Source organism: Suncus etruscus, chromosome 7 (assembly GCF_024139225.1).
Source record: "Suncus etruscus isolate mSunEtr1 chromosome 7, mSunEtr1.pri.cur, whole genome shotgun sequence".
NCBI classification, from domain to species: domain Eukaryota; kingdom Metazoa; phylum Chordata; class Mammalia; order Eulipotyphla; family Soricidae; genus Suncus; species Suncus etruscus.
Window position 1 is genome coordinate 4322970 of NC_064854.1, and position 13123 is coordinate 4336092.

The following is a 13123-nucleotide window of genomic DNA, read 5'->3' on the forward strand; positions in this document are numbered from 1 at the left end:
TGTTTCTTCTCCTCCAGTCAGTGTTTTTCCTTCTTCTTGCTGTTCTCTGGGATTAAGGGTATTCACAACAACTCCCATTTAGACCATTGCATTTCTTCATAGAGTTCTTCCAATAACTGTGTGGTGAATTTTAATTCAATGTTATCTAAGTTTGTGTGAAATTATAAAAAAGATGTTGTATTTTTCTTAATCCTTTTCATTTTTTTGTTAAAATGTAATATAGATTACCCTGTGTCAAAAATTTAGATTGAATATTCTTTTTGAAATTAGAAAATGCATAGCTAGCAACCGTGTCATTGTTCCGATTATATTTTCCTCTTGCTTGCTTCTTTATTAAAATATTAATGAATTTTTATTATTCCAATAGATATAAATGCTGTGATATATTTTCTGAAGTCTTGAGAATGATGTGATCTCTTTATTAGCAATGGGTATATTACCAGAATTATAACTGATCTTTATAAAATATTGTTTTTTTAATTCTTGATGATACCATTCTTTCTTAAATTTTTTGAGGTTTTTCTTGATCTTTAACTTTTTATTTCTACATGTGACTCTAGTCCATCAGGGAAGAGCTCTTGACCAAAAATATTAATAACTGAGTCCTTATAAAGCATGCATAGGGAAAGACAACAATTTGATATTAGAAGCTTGCTAACCTTGAAAAAATATTAATGAGTTTTATGCATATTAACCTGTAGTTTGGCTCCTACTGATTCTCAAACTTTTAATTTTTGTTAGTGATTTAGTGAACAATCATTTCATCGTGACACTTATGTCCATTTCTTTTTTGGAGGGGATCACACTTGGCAGTGTTCAGGGGTTACTCCTGGCTCTCCACTCAGAAGTCACTCCTGGTAGGCTCAGGGGATTCAAACTGGGTCCATCCTGTATTGGCCACGTGCAAAGCAAATGCCTTACTTCTGTGCTATCACTCCAGCCCCATATGTTCAATTATTGATTTGAATTTAAATGTACCAAAAGAGGTTCTTGTTTCTATATGAATCAGAGGCAGGAACAGAAAAATAGGACTACATATTTTTTTACTCATTTTAATGTCTAGGGTTTATAAGGGACATTACTTTTATCTTGGCTTATTCTAAAAGTAAATCTTAGGGGACTGGAGTGATAGCACAGGGGGTAGGACATTTGCATTGAGAGGCTGACCTGGGTTTGATCCCCAGCATTCCATATGGTGCTCCAGCCTGCCAGGAGTGATTTCTGAGAACTGAGCCAATAGTAACCACTGAGCACTGCCAGGAGTAACCCCTGAGCCCCATGTGTGACCCAAAAACAAACAAAAAAGTAAATATTAAAAGGGAAATATAACTAGGACACTTAGATTTGTTGAAATCATTTTTAATATACGTATATAGTGATTTGATAGTTAATATATCCAGTTGCTCACCAAAGAAACATATAACTAAAATAGATTTTCTTTATAATTTGTTTTACTTATATTCAAAGACACTATCTAGATGTTGGGACAGCTGTGTGATTTGACTCCAGAATATGATAATTGAACACAGTGCCCTGTATATCTATGTTAAGCTACTAAGATTTTCTCCAAAAGTTACTCCTTGTGTCTCTGTTGCCTACCTAAGGCCATCTAGATCCTGACCTTCTTCCTGTGCTATATGAAGAAGACATTACAGTTCAAACTATGTGCCAACGGGAAAAGCCTGTGGTAGCAATAGAAAATCATACATTACATTAAAAAAATAACAATTACAGTTCCAGAGAGATAGCACAGCCGTAAGGCATTTGCTTTGCATGCAGCTGATCTAGGATGGACGGTAGTTCAAATCCTATATGATCAACCGAGTTTACCAGGGGTGACTGTTGGGCACAGAGTCAGGAGCAACCCCTGAGCACTGCCAGATGTGACCTCAAAACCAATAAATAAACAAATAAATATCAATTCTAAGTCAGGAATATTAAAACTTCACACTGTTTTTATTGGTATGAGTTTTCTTTTATGAACTGAACAATATGAGATTTATTTCTGATTTTTTCCCTATACATTTATTTATTTTTGTATTGTTTTGTTTTGGGGCCATACATGGAGGTGCTCAAGGGTCACTCCTGGCTCTGTGCTCAGAATTTGATCCTGGCAGGCTATGAGCGCAGAGCAATAGCACAATGGGTAGGGCATTTGCCTTGCATGCTGCAGATGATATGGGATGTTGGGGGATCGAACCTGGGTTAGCAACGTGCAAGGCAAATACCTTACCCATTGTGCTATTGTTTGGCCCCTCCTATACATTTAGAAGGTAATGGCTGTAGACCAAAAATACCTTTTAAATTTGATTTATAAGTATGATGATTTTGTTCATCACTTTGTAAAGTCAAGATAGAGTTTGGCAGAGTTCACAGTATAGGTTAGATCTTATTTTGATGTTACCCACAATCTAAGAATAGTTTTAATATTATAAATAAGTTTTTTTAATTGTAAGTATATATTGACATATGAAGAGTATATAAATTTAACATTCACTTTTCATAAGTGAAATGTTATAGGGACTCAAGTTATAACTGCTCAACTCATTTTCTTATTACGCTTGTGGACTAAATACCCTCAAAAACTTAATGCTTCTACTTACTGGGTTTTTAGGAAAATGTTGAGTTATCACTCATCTAATTACTCACTGATGTGAGGAATTCCGGCTTGTTTGCAGCAGTTGTCCACACCCCTCGGAGAACATCTTGATTGTTTTTCTATAACAAAAAAGAGATATTTTTAGGCCAAAGATTTTTGCTTTTTATTTTCCCCATATTTTTCTGTGCTTATGCAAAGAAACAAACAGAACTCCTGTTACACCTTTTTTTTTGTAATGTATTTTTCTCTTACCTTTTAAATCAGGGCTCTCGCCTTTTTCATAGAATCTTGGGACACAGATTACTTCATTTTACCACACATTCGTGCATTTTTTGTGTAAGAAGAAAAGAATAAAGAAAGGCTGGAGGCCAGAGGCCAAGTGGTCTCAGATGCATTGGTGGAAAAATAAATAAGGACAGAATTAAATATCCAAGCCAAAGTCAAGACAAAAGAATCAAGGGACCTAAACTTTAACTATCTAAACTCAAAGGGGCCTATAACACTGGAAGGCCAGGAGCCAAAGGGTGGTGAGATAGGATGCACTCTGCAATCATTGGTGAAGGAAGGTTGATAGCGGTGGTGGGAAGGGTCATGGCATTGTATATCTCAACTCAACTAGAAAGCACTCTGTAGATCACAATTGTTTCAGTAAATAAAATCAAATAGGAACCAGAGCGGTGGCGTAGCAGTAGGGCATTTGCCTTGCACGCTGCTGACCCAGGATGCACCGCGGTTCAATCCCCCACTGTCCCATATGGTCCCCCAAGCCAGGAGCTATTTCTGAGTGCATAGCCAGGAGTAACCCCTGAGCGTCACCGGGTGTCAACCAAAATGCAAAATAATAATAATCATAATAATAACAATAAAATAAAATAAAAAAGAAACATGAGTGCTAATTGGAAGTTAGTAACCTCAAACAGCCTTTCTACAGTGTAGGTGCCACAACAAGAGCTATCATCACAAGGCACAGACAATAATAAAATAAGTATAAAGTGCTAAGTATCAAATTTTTATTCCCTTTATTTTAATAATAGTTTAGAAGCCAGAATAATGCAGAGATAGAGAACTTGCCTTGCACACAGCTGACTCACTTTCAATTCACCTTTGGAGGTTTTGAGACTCCCCACATACTGAGGAATATACTTACGTGCTCTGCTCATAGGTAGGAAGGAGTGGGGAAAAGGTATGACTCTTACTCCTTGGGAGTGATTTCCTGAGCTGGATCTTTCTGGGTGAGTAGAGTTGCCAGGGAACTTGGGGAGAGACTTCTTAAAGCGGAGAAAAACAGAAATAGGGGACATGATAAGAAAGGGAGCATAAATTTATAAGCATAAAACATACTACTCAAACTTTAACCTATTTTTCACCTGGGAGTACATGGAGAAGTATTGCCAGAAACCCTCCCCTAGATTCACCAAACATTGTCACCAAGTTCTAAAACCTTTGACTGCAAAATTTTTGTGATTCCATATTCAGTTATCTGAACTGGTCTATAGTCTCAAATCACAGTTTAAACTGGTAGGGACTAGAGCCTCTTGCCTTTAGGGTTGGCATGGAAGACTGCTGGAATGGAATGGGCTGGGCTGGGCTGGAATGGAATGGAATGGAATGAAATTGAATGGATTGGAGTGGAATGGAATGGAATGGAATGGAATGGAATGGAATGGAATGGAATGGAATGGAATGGAATGGAGAGGAATGGAATGGAAACCTCTAGTCACAAGCTCAGAGAGATTGTTACTGGTACAAAAATTCAAAGCACATCTCAGCTCTAGCCTCAAAGGCTCAGCATTCCAGTTTGTTAAGTTGCAGAAGGTACAATTTGCCACATGGGATCAGGCACCACCTTTCTCTCTGTTTCCCTGGCCAATGATATGAGTAAGGGGCCTTATCTGCTAAAGGATTCCAAAGGGTTGCAGACTTGCTTATGCCCTGCTCTTGTGACAATTGGAAGAGAATTTTCCCCAGGCATAAGAAGAGGTCCCAGAAAGCTGGCCTGTTTCTTAGAGCACTCAGGCAGATGGAGTTGGTGGTAAGCTAATGTTATCTTATCTACCATGGGATGTTGCTTTGAGTTTTTCCCAAGGGGTCTTCCTGGGGACTAGGAGAAATCTGTACTCTGTTGTTAGTCTGGCTTTTTCTGGCACTTGAATTTACTGAGAATGCTTGGGGAAATCAGGGCAAAATCTCCCCATTGATGCACTTGACTTGAGAGAAGATTTATTAAAAAGATCCCAAAATTTTCTAACTGACCTGCTTCAGAAAAATACACAGTCTTAGTCCTCTAAATGCCAGGTAAGGAAAAGCCTAGGTGCTCTGAGGAAAGGAAGGTTGGACCTTATCTACCCAGTAAGCTCAGGATTGTACTTTGGGAATGTAGCTGTGGCCATGGGAGATTTCTTAAAATTACTGGTCATCACTGCCTGTACCTTACCCTCATGGGAGATCTTTGGACAGTCGCTCAGAGTAAAGAAATTGCCCGTATGCCCCTGCCACTTGACCAGTTTCATTGGGAGTAGAATTTACCGTTTGTACCATAAGATGCACTTTCCCCCTCAAAAGATGAAAAATGTCTATGCGTCTTATGGAGCGAATGCCAACTCTAGCAATGAGGAGTTCTTGGGGTTCCCAGAAAACTAGAAGAGTCCTCGAAACTTAAAACACTCTCCACTTGTTAGTGACTGTCATAATGATTCTTAATATCGCTGTTCACTTAACATGGTTGAAATATTATTCGATGATAGTTTATTAAATATTTTAGTCCACCATTTGTTTTAGAATATTTTTTTGTTTTCTTTGTCTAAAAACTACATATGTCTTATGGTCAGGTGTGTCTTCCAGAGCGTAAAATATGATACTTTTCCAGTATTCTCTCTGACGTGTGCGAGACAAGCCAGAGGTGCAGGGCCCTCAGGTGTGAGGGGTCAACAAAAGCTTCTGTGACATCATCTCTTACCTCCAGCTTAAGTTTCTGCTTCAGATATATGATGAACCCTGTAGTGACAAGAACTAAAATTCTTTCTGGAACCTGGTCACCACTGGAACACCATGTAAATATTTCTGTCTCATTGAACTAGCTTCACATTCTTTAAGATGCCTTTATGCTTTGTGACTTTGTCTTGCTGCTCTCTTCTAAACCATTTTCTATTTTTATTATTAATATATCTCAACTGGAGATGGTACAGAGAATGCTCCCTTGACTTCTTGCTCCCGGGGTACCCTGTCCAAGAACGAAGGAAACTGGACAATACTTCCATCTTTTGAAAACACCGCATTAATGTATAAAAGCTAGTGACATAATTATGCAAAAAACCATACCTATACACTATCACTTCTTTAATTGATTAGTTATAAAGCTTTTGGGAAATAGAATTAATTAACATCAATAAAGTTTACTTATATGAGATTGGCAAAGTCTGAAATGGAAGTCATCAGATACAGGAGAACAGAATTTATTTTTCTCAACCTTAGTGTGCATTTGTAAGTGGTTCTTAGATGTTTAAAGTCGCCTTTTTGTTTAACATAAGGAAAATATTGTCAGCAAAATCAGTATCAAGATATATATCTTGTATCAGTATCAAGAACATAGCTTTCTTTGTTGGCATTTTTCCTTCTTAATATTATGTTAGAATTGACTTTTACAAATGTTCTAAATTTGAAGCATCACAAAGGACCCTTGGGGAGGAGCTGAGTGCTAAGATGAAGAGACCAACACAGTGGAGACTGGGAGGTGTCTCTCCAGCTCCAGGCAGGATGCTCGGTCTTTCTTTACTGACTGTGCATCAAAATACTGCCAGTTTCCTGGCATAAAGTAAAGGATTTTGCTGCTTCTTGGTTTCTTTTTTTTTTTTCTGTGGAAGAAGCAAAGGACAGCCCTGAAGCATGGGCAGGGGATGACATTTTCAGTGTATGCATCCATGAAACTCAGCTCTGGCCCATGAAATGAAATGGGAATACGTGTTGCCCCAGAACTTGTGATGAAAGACAGTGAGTTGTTTCCTAGCCGTAAGCATTCTTGGCGAGATTATACTCTGCTGGTTCCTGCTGGGACTCTGGTCACATGTGTTTGGGGCCCTGGCCATTTTGATTTGGAGGACAGACAGGTTGCAGGTGGGTTTGAAAGTGAGATAGTACTGTGTTTTTGTTTGTTTGTTTGTTTTGCACCTAGCCCGTTTCGAGATGGTCTGAGTGTCAGCTGCTTTCATCTCTCTCTTTTTTTATAATTTGCATTATTTTTTATTTATTTTGAATTACATGTCTTTCACAGTTATATTTAAGGTGCACAGTGACCAAAGTGAGGCAATTCCCACCACCAGTGTTGATCTCCCTCCACCCTGTTCCAGCATGCTTCCCCTGTTTCCACCCCGAGCCACCCACCCTGACTGCTAGTGTGACAGGTCCCTTTTGTGTCTAGCTTGTTGTAGTTTGGCTCTCTTGATTTTATTGACTTTGGCTTGGGTATCTAGGTCTGATTGTTTTTTATTTCCACTCAATGCTCATGAGACTGCTTTGCCTCTGGTACCATCCACCTTTTTTTTTTTTTCTCAATTTATAGAAAGACACAGGAATATGAGGCAGAATATGCCTTAACCTCTTTCTTTTGGATTCTTTGCCCCACCCCTGGGAGCAGGCATTCCAGTCCCTCCTGAGAATGGAAATAATCTGAGAGGCAGAAGAGCAGGTGGCACAGAGCTCATTCCAGAGCATCACTACCTTTGTCTCTGCTCTTTTCTGAAAATGGGCTTTGAGATGGAGCTGGGGTGAGAGGCCTTCACACGAAGCAACACGTGTGGGAGTTCCCCATTATGAACTATTTCATACACAAGGGGTCAATTCCTCAGTTTCTTAAAAGCTATCTTCTCCAGTTGGGGTATGGAAGTGCCCTATGCTGATGCCCTCTTTACTCCCTCCCCTGTGGGAGACTCCCCTGGAAGACTCATTGCCACTTTCTTCCCCATTCAAATCTCTTCTTTGACTGATCACCACCCAGGGGTACCCTAACTTCTTCAAACCTATTTCTGTTTGGGCATCTTCTTTCTAAGTTGACATAACTCTCCCAGAAGCCTCTTAGCCCTGCTTCTGGAGGAGTGTCCATGAAGGCCAGTGGCACTAGCCCAGACTCTGCAGGACAGGCTGAATGGGCGGGGTCCTGCTTTCGCAAGAGGGAGATGCTCATCTGAAAACATAATTCTTGCAGGGTGGTGGTGCATTTCTCATGGAGGGCGGCACTGGTTTCTGCCGAGCTTTTGTGCTGGTGGTGGATGAACTTGTGGTATTCAAGTGCTGAGTAGCTTTTTATTGTTCGGTGAAACTAAAGCACTTTGATCTAGAGATGGGTCAGTGAAAAAAAAAACAAAAAAAAAAAAACCTTTTTCTTACAAAGGCTGTCCAAACCCCGACTCCTCCAGCCAGAATCTGCTCTGGGAAAAACAATCTGTCAGAGCAAAGGGATGCTGAGAAGCAGGCAGAGGGCAGAGTCCTTCGAGCTTCGTTTTCAAGCATTTGTCTTGGGGCTCAGAGGACTTGATTGCTCCTCAGAAATCACAGACTTAAAAGAGTGCTGACACCAGTGTATCATTTCTATATAATGCATAATATATATTATAACATAACATAAGAATTATAATATATAATATAGGTAGAGGCCCAAAGATAGGGTTTGCTATCATTAACCTTGGGAGACAGGCCACGGTTGTACACCAGTGATCTAAGGGTGATGGCTGTCTTCCACCCTCGCCTCCCCTCTTTGCCCCTTTTCTTCTTACCAGTCTCCTTATTCTCATTTTTTTCCTTCCCTCCCTCCTTATCTCTCTCCCTTTCTTTCCACAAGATAATGAGAGCCAGGCTGGGTGTAGTGGGTGGGTGGGTGGGTTGGCCTTACCCTTGGTGTTAGCCTACTGTTGGCCCTCCCTGGCCTGCTGCCCCATCTGCCTTCTCAGCGTAGGTGGCTTTGCTGGGAATCGTGGGTGGGCGATGGCCACAGGACTGAAGGTGAAGGTCGGGAGGGCCGGAGAGGCTTCTTGAGCAGAGCCAGGGAAGCTGCACAGCTCAGGTTTCTCCAGCCCAGGGATCTGCTCCGAGGCCCAGGCCCTATTTTGAGCAGCGATTCACTGGGAGGTTATCAAGTATCATATTTTTCAAAGGAGAATTAAAGGCACCCAGCACTTAGCTCTCAAGTCAGGAGAAAAAGTTGAGACAAATCAGACAGACCGGTCGCCTCTCTCCTCACGTCGTCTTCCATCAATATTCCTCTCTGCTCTGTTGGCTGAGTGTGTCTTGGATTATAGAGTGAAGTCAATGCATAAAGTTGTTAATGTTCTACTTCCATTTAGTTTAGGGGGAAGTTCTATTTTAATGGAGGCAGAAATAAGTTTATGCAATGATTATGTTTGAGTCTGTGAATTCATATTTTAAGTGTTTGGATAGTAAATATGGAAGAGTTGGCTTGCAGGAACTTAACCAGCTCTAAAGAACTTGTGAAAGCACAGGCCCCCGAATTAGATAGTCTCGCAGAACCAATAGGTAGAGCTCTCGGGTAGGCGGTCTTTTCTCAGAACCATGAATTAGGAGCCTCTGGCCTACAGAAAAGGGAGCCAGGTAAATTTTCTGAGAAATTCTCAAAGCTCTATTCTTTGCAATCAATTCCTGGCGCTATTGAAAGCTGGCTCGGTCAGATTTCACTGCTTTTCAGTTATTTACAAAGGTAAATAGAAATAGAATGGGCTTATCAGCAGCCACTGGGTGCATTTCACTGTGTGGCTTCCTATCTAACTTATGTCTCTGCAGTGTTTTCTTTGGGTTCCCACTTAGTTTCTCTTTCTCTCTCTCTCTCTCTCTCTCTCTCTCTCTCTCTCTCTCTCTCTCTCTCTCTCTCTCTCTCTCTCTCTCTCTTTTCACACTTAGCTGGAAGGAATTTGAGACATCACTTCTCTCTTCTTTTCTCACCAAAGGAAAAAGACATCATGAAACTTGTTGAAAGCTTATCACTATGCCATTCTCTGTTTTTATTTTCCCCAATTTGGCACCTTCTCTTGATTTTTCTTGTAAACAATGTTATTTATGTTAGTGAGCAGTAAGGGAAACTGCCCGGTTTGCATGGGTCTTGGGAACTAAAATCAATGCCAGTTTAAGCAGCATATCTTTTGAATGCTATCATGAACTAAGGGATTTTTCGATTCTTCTCTACTCTTCAAATGTGACTGGACCATAAAATTAAATTTCAATAAATGTAATAAGTTTAGAAACCTTATTTAATGTATTGTTTAAAAACTTCTTTAATAAATAACTTTTTGTTCTGGTGCAGTCAAGAAGTTACTTGCTATCTGAATTTAATATTTTGTAATATTTGTGTAATAGACTATATGCCATCACCTTCGTGATATTTTGTGTCCATTTATTTCTGCTCATTACCACGGTCATCTATTAAGACCTTAATGAGGGAACCCAAGAGCAGTTTCACTGACAGTTTCAGGGCATAGGACTATTAATGGCCAAACGATCCAGGGAGAAATTCCATGAAGATTCAGGAGAAAGTCATAAAATTACCTGACTGATTTTCTTTCTGGAAATAAAAATAGGCAGAGCTACTTTGAAACCTTGGGACAGGCTGAACGTCACCCTCCTGGGCTCTGTTTCCTGTTCTCATCCCGCTTTTGTTCCACTTGTCAGACTTGACGCTACCCTCACCCAGGGTCTTTCAGAGAAGGAGAAAGGGGAAAAAATAGAGCTTGTATTTGTATCAAAACAGACTCTTTAAAACTCTCCCCTTTTCCTCTTTGTGGGAAGCCTTCAAAAGGTGAAGGTAAAATGTGCCTCTATTTCTGGACTGTGTTGGACTCGTTAGTTACCGTCCTACCCTTGCCCTTTGCCACATCCTGGTTTCCCTTCCTGCCCCTCGGGATGCCACTGTGACTTGGTAGAAATGCAAACAAGGAAAGAGCTGGCATTTGTTCTCGTAAAGGCAGCCTCTGTTTGCCTTGCTCCTGGTCACTGTTCCTGCTTTGTTCTTGGGAGTGTCTAAGGACTATTCACTTCAGTGTATCACCAGCAGAATCTTCTAATTCAGGTTTAGTTGAAGGCTCCCCATGTGGACTGAGTGCTGCAACAACTACTGTCCCTGGAACACAACATTCTCAGACCTCTACCAGTGGGTGCACATGGACAGTTCCATGTACCACCCTGAAATCATGAAGCTGGAGAGGGGCATTGGTTTTGTTTCTAATTTGCACAGCCTTCTGGTTTCTTGTCTCTCAAAAACCCCAATTTATACCTCTGAAAGTTGGCCCAGCCTAGCCCAGCACAATCTGTAGCTCTCTAGAAGTTCCTACTGAGTTTGGAGAAAGGTGGCAAAACACTATTATCATGCTTTTTTAATTTTTAATTTTTTATTGAAACCAATGTGAATTACAAGTCTTTGACAGTTGTATTTCAGGTACATAGTGACAAGTGAATTAGGGCCATTCTCACACCGGTGTTGGCCTCCTGCCACTCTTCCCAGCATGCACCCTATACCTCCACCCTTAGACCCCTGGACTGCCAGTAAAACCGGTCCCTTTTGTGTACAGCTTGTTGTAGTTTGGATCTCTTGATTCTATTGTCCTTGACTTTGGGTTGGGTATTTAGGTCTGACCATTTCTTCTTTCCACTCAGTGCTCCTGAGACCACTTGGCTCCTGGGTCCCATCCACTTTTTTTTCTTTTCTCAATTTGTAGAACATAGAAATATGAAGTAGAACAAGATGACTCTATAATGCTTTTTTGACTGCCATGTAAACTGTGAGAATTCATCTTCCCCGTTCACCTCATTTTCTCTTCATTGTTTTAGACAGAGAGTTTTCCTTGATGAGGGCCTTTCTTATATGCAAAACCTAGGTCCTTGACTTGACAACCTTGAGTCACCAGGAACAGAATGTTTTCCATCACTGTACCAACAACAGTTGCAGTTGCTAAGTGTTCCTTGAGGCTATGCACCGTAGTACAGGTTCTAGGAGAATGAAATAATTTAACCCTTTCGTCATCTAGTGAAGGCCTGTGGCTGCCTACCAAGTGAAGAGACAAAGGCTTCAGCAGAGTTGTATGTTGCATGACATCATCAGTGGTTCTTGCTGGTACTGATATTTGAAGTTAGTGCTGTTAAACTCTTTCACTCCCTTTACTTCAAAGGTTTTCTCCCAGGTTACCCCCTGGATTCCATTATTAACCATCATGTACTTCTGCAGTAAATAAAAACAAAAATAGAAACAAAAGTATGGGCCTCGAGAGTTAAGACATCAAGTAAGGTACTTGCCCTGTACACAGCTAATCTGAGTATGATTCCTTATACCACATGTGATCCCCCTGAGCACCTTCAGGAATGATCCCTGAGTCAGGAACCTCTGAGCACAGCTGTGTGTTCCAAACAACCAAAATATGTTTTATTATAATTTGGATTAGATGTTTACATTTGTGCCAAAATATACAGGACTAACATACAAAACTACTGCAGCCCATCACCTATTATAATGTGACCATTATTTCTTCCCATTCTTTCCCCAGAGTTTGGTAATAAGTGTTATAATTCAATGTCATGGCTTTGTCTGGTTTGGTATTACTTATTTCCCTGTTTTGTCTCTCTGTCTTATCTGTCTTCCACAGATAAGGTAGATCATATGGTGTTTGTCCTTCTCCTTCTGACTGACTTTGTCCAGTATGATACTCTCCAGTGAGGAGTATGCTCTATAAGAGACTAAGACAAATGGGAGAGCACACAGCAGAGAAAGGGTAGATCAAAAGAGATGGGAGGGAGTAGACATGTTGAAACTCGGGAGAACTGCAACCAGTTGACATAACTGTTCGCATTATGGGAGAAGGAGGAACAGAGATGAAGAGGAGGAAGCAAGGGGAGAAAGTAATGACACAAGGTAGAAACCTTGGCAGATAGGAAAGCTGCTAGTTGAAAGGGAGAAGAGGCAGAGGCTCTATTGTGCAGAAGAACCATGGTTTGGGCTCTATAAGATGCACCTGACCAAAAGACACACATATTTCTTAGCTGCTCTCCTCCCCTGCACTCAGGCTTCAGCTCCAGGCAGCATTCCCTCCATAAGAGGCATCTTTTGGGGGAAAATGTGAGTCTTATGGTACGAAAAATATAGTATTTTTCGTTTGACTCATGGAGCCCAGATACCAGGAGATTTAGCATACAGGGCTGTGGAACAGAAGTGTGGATGGGATGTGGTTAGGACCTCCATAAGATGAGGCCTCAGGAAGAGGTTGATGCTTTGATGGCAGGGGAGGGAGAGTAGCAAACTCGTTGGTGCTAGGTTGAGTTAATAGGTCTCGCTAGTGGATGAGAGCCTGGCCAGACCTAAGCTCCAGGATTTTTAATCCAGGGGGACAAGGATTTAGATGCAGCTGTAGCTTCCATAGAGACAACAGCCACGATGGCTTGAGTGGTGGGAATGGAGTGTTGTTCTGGCTGGTAGAACTTTGCGTCCCAGGGCCGGAGCTATGGCACAACTAACCTAGGACAGACAGCGATTCGATACCC

General features: G+C 41.0%; 1 protein-coding gene across 1 annotated transcript in view; it reads left to right on the forward strand.

Moving 5' to 3' along the window:
• Positions 1–13123, forward strand: part of COBL (cordon-bleu WH2 repeat protein) — a 233037-nt gene that overhangs the window by 64880 nt on the left and 155034 nt on the right. The gene's annotated exons all lie outside the window — the stretch shown is intronic.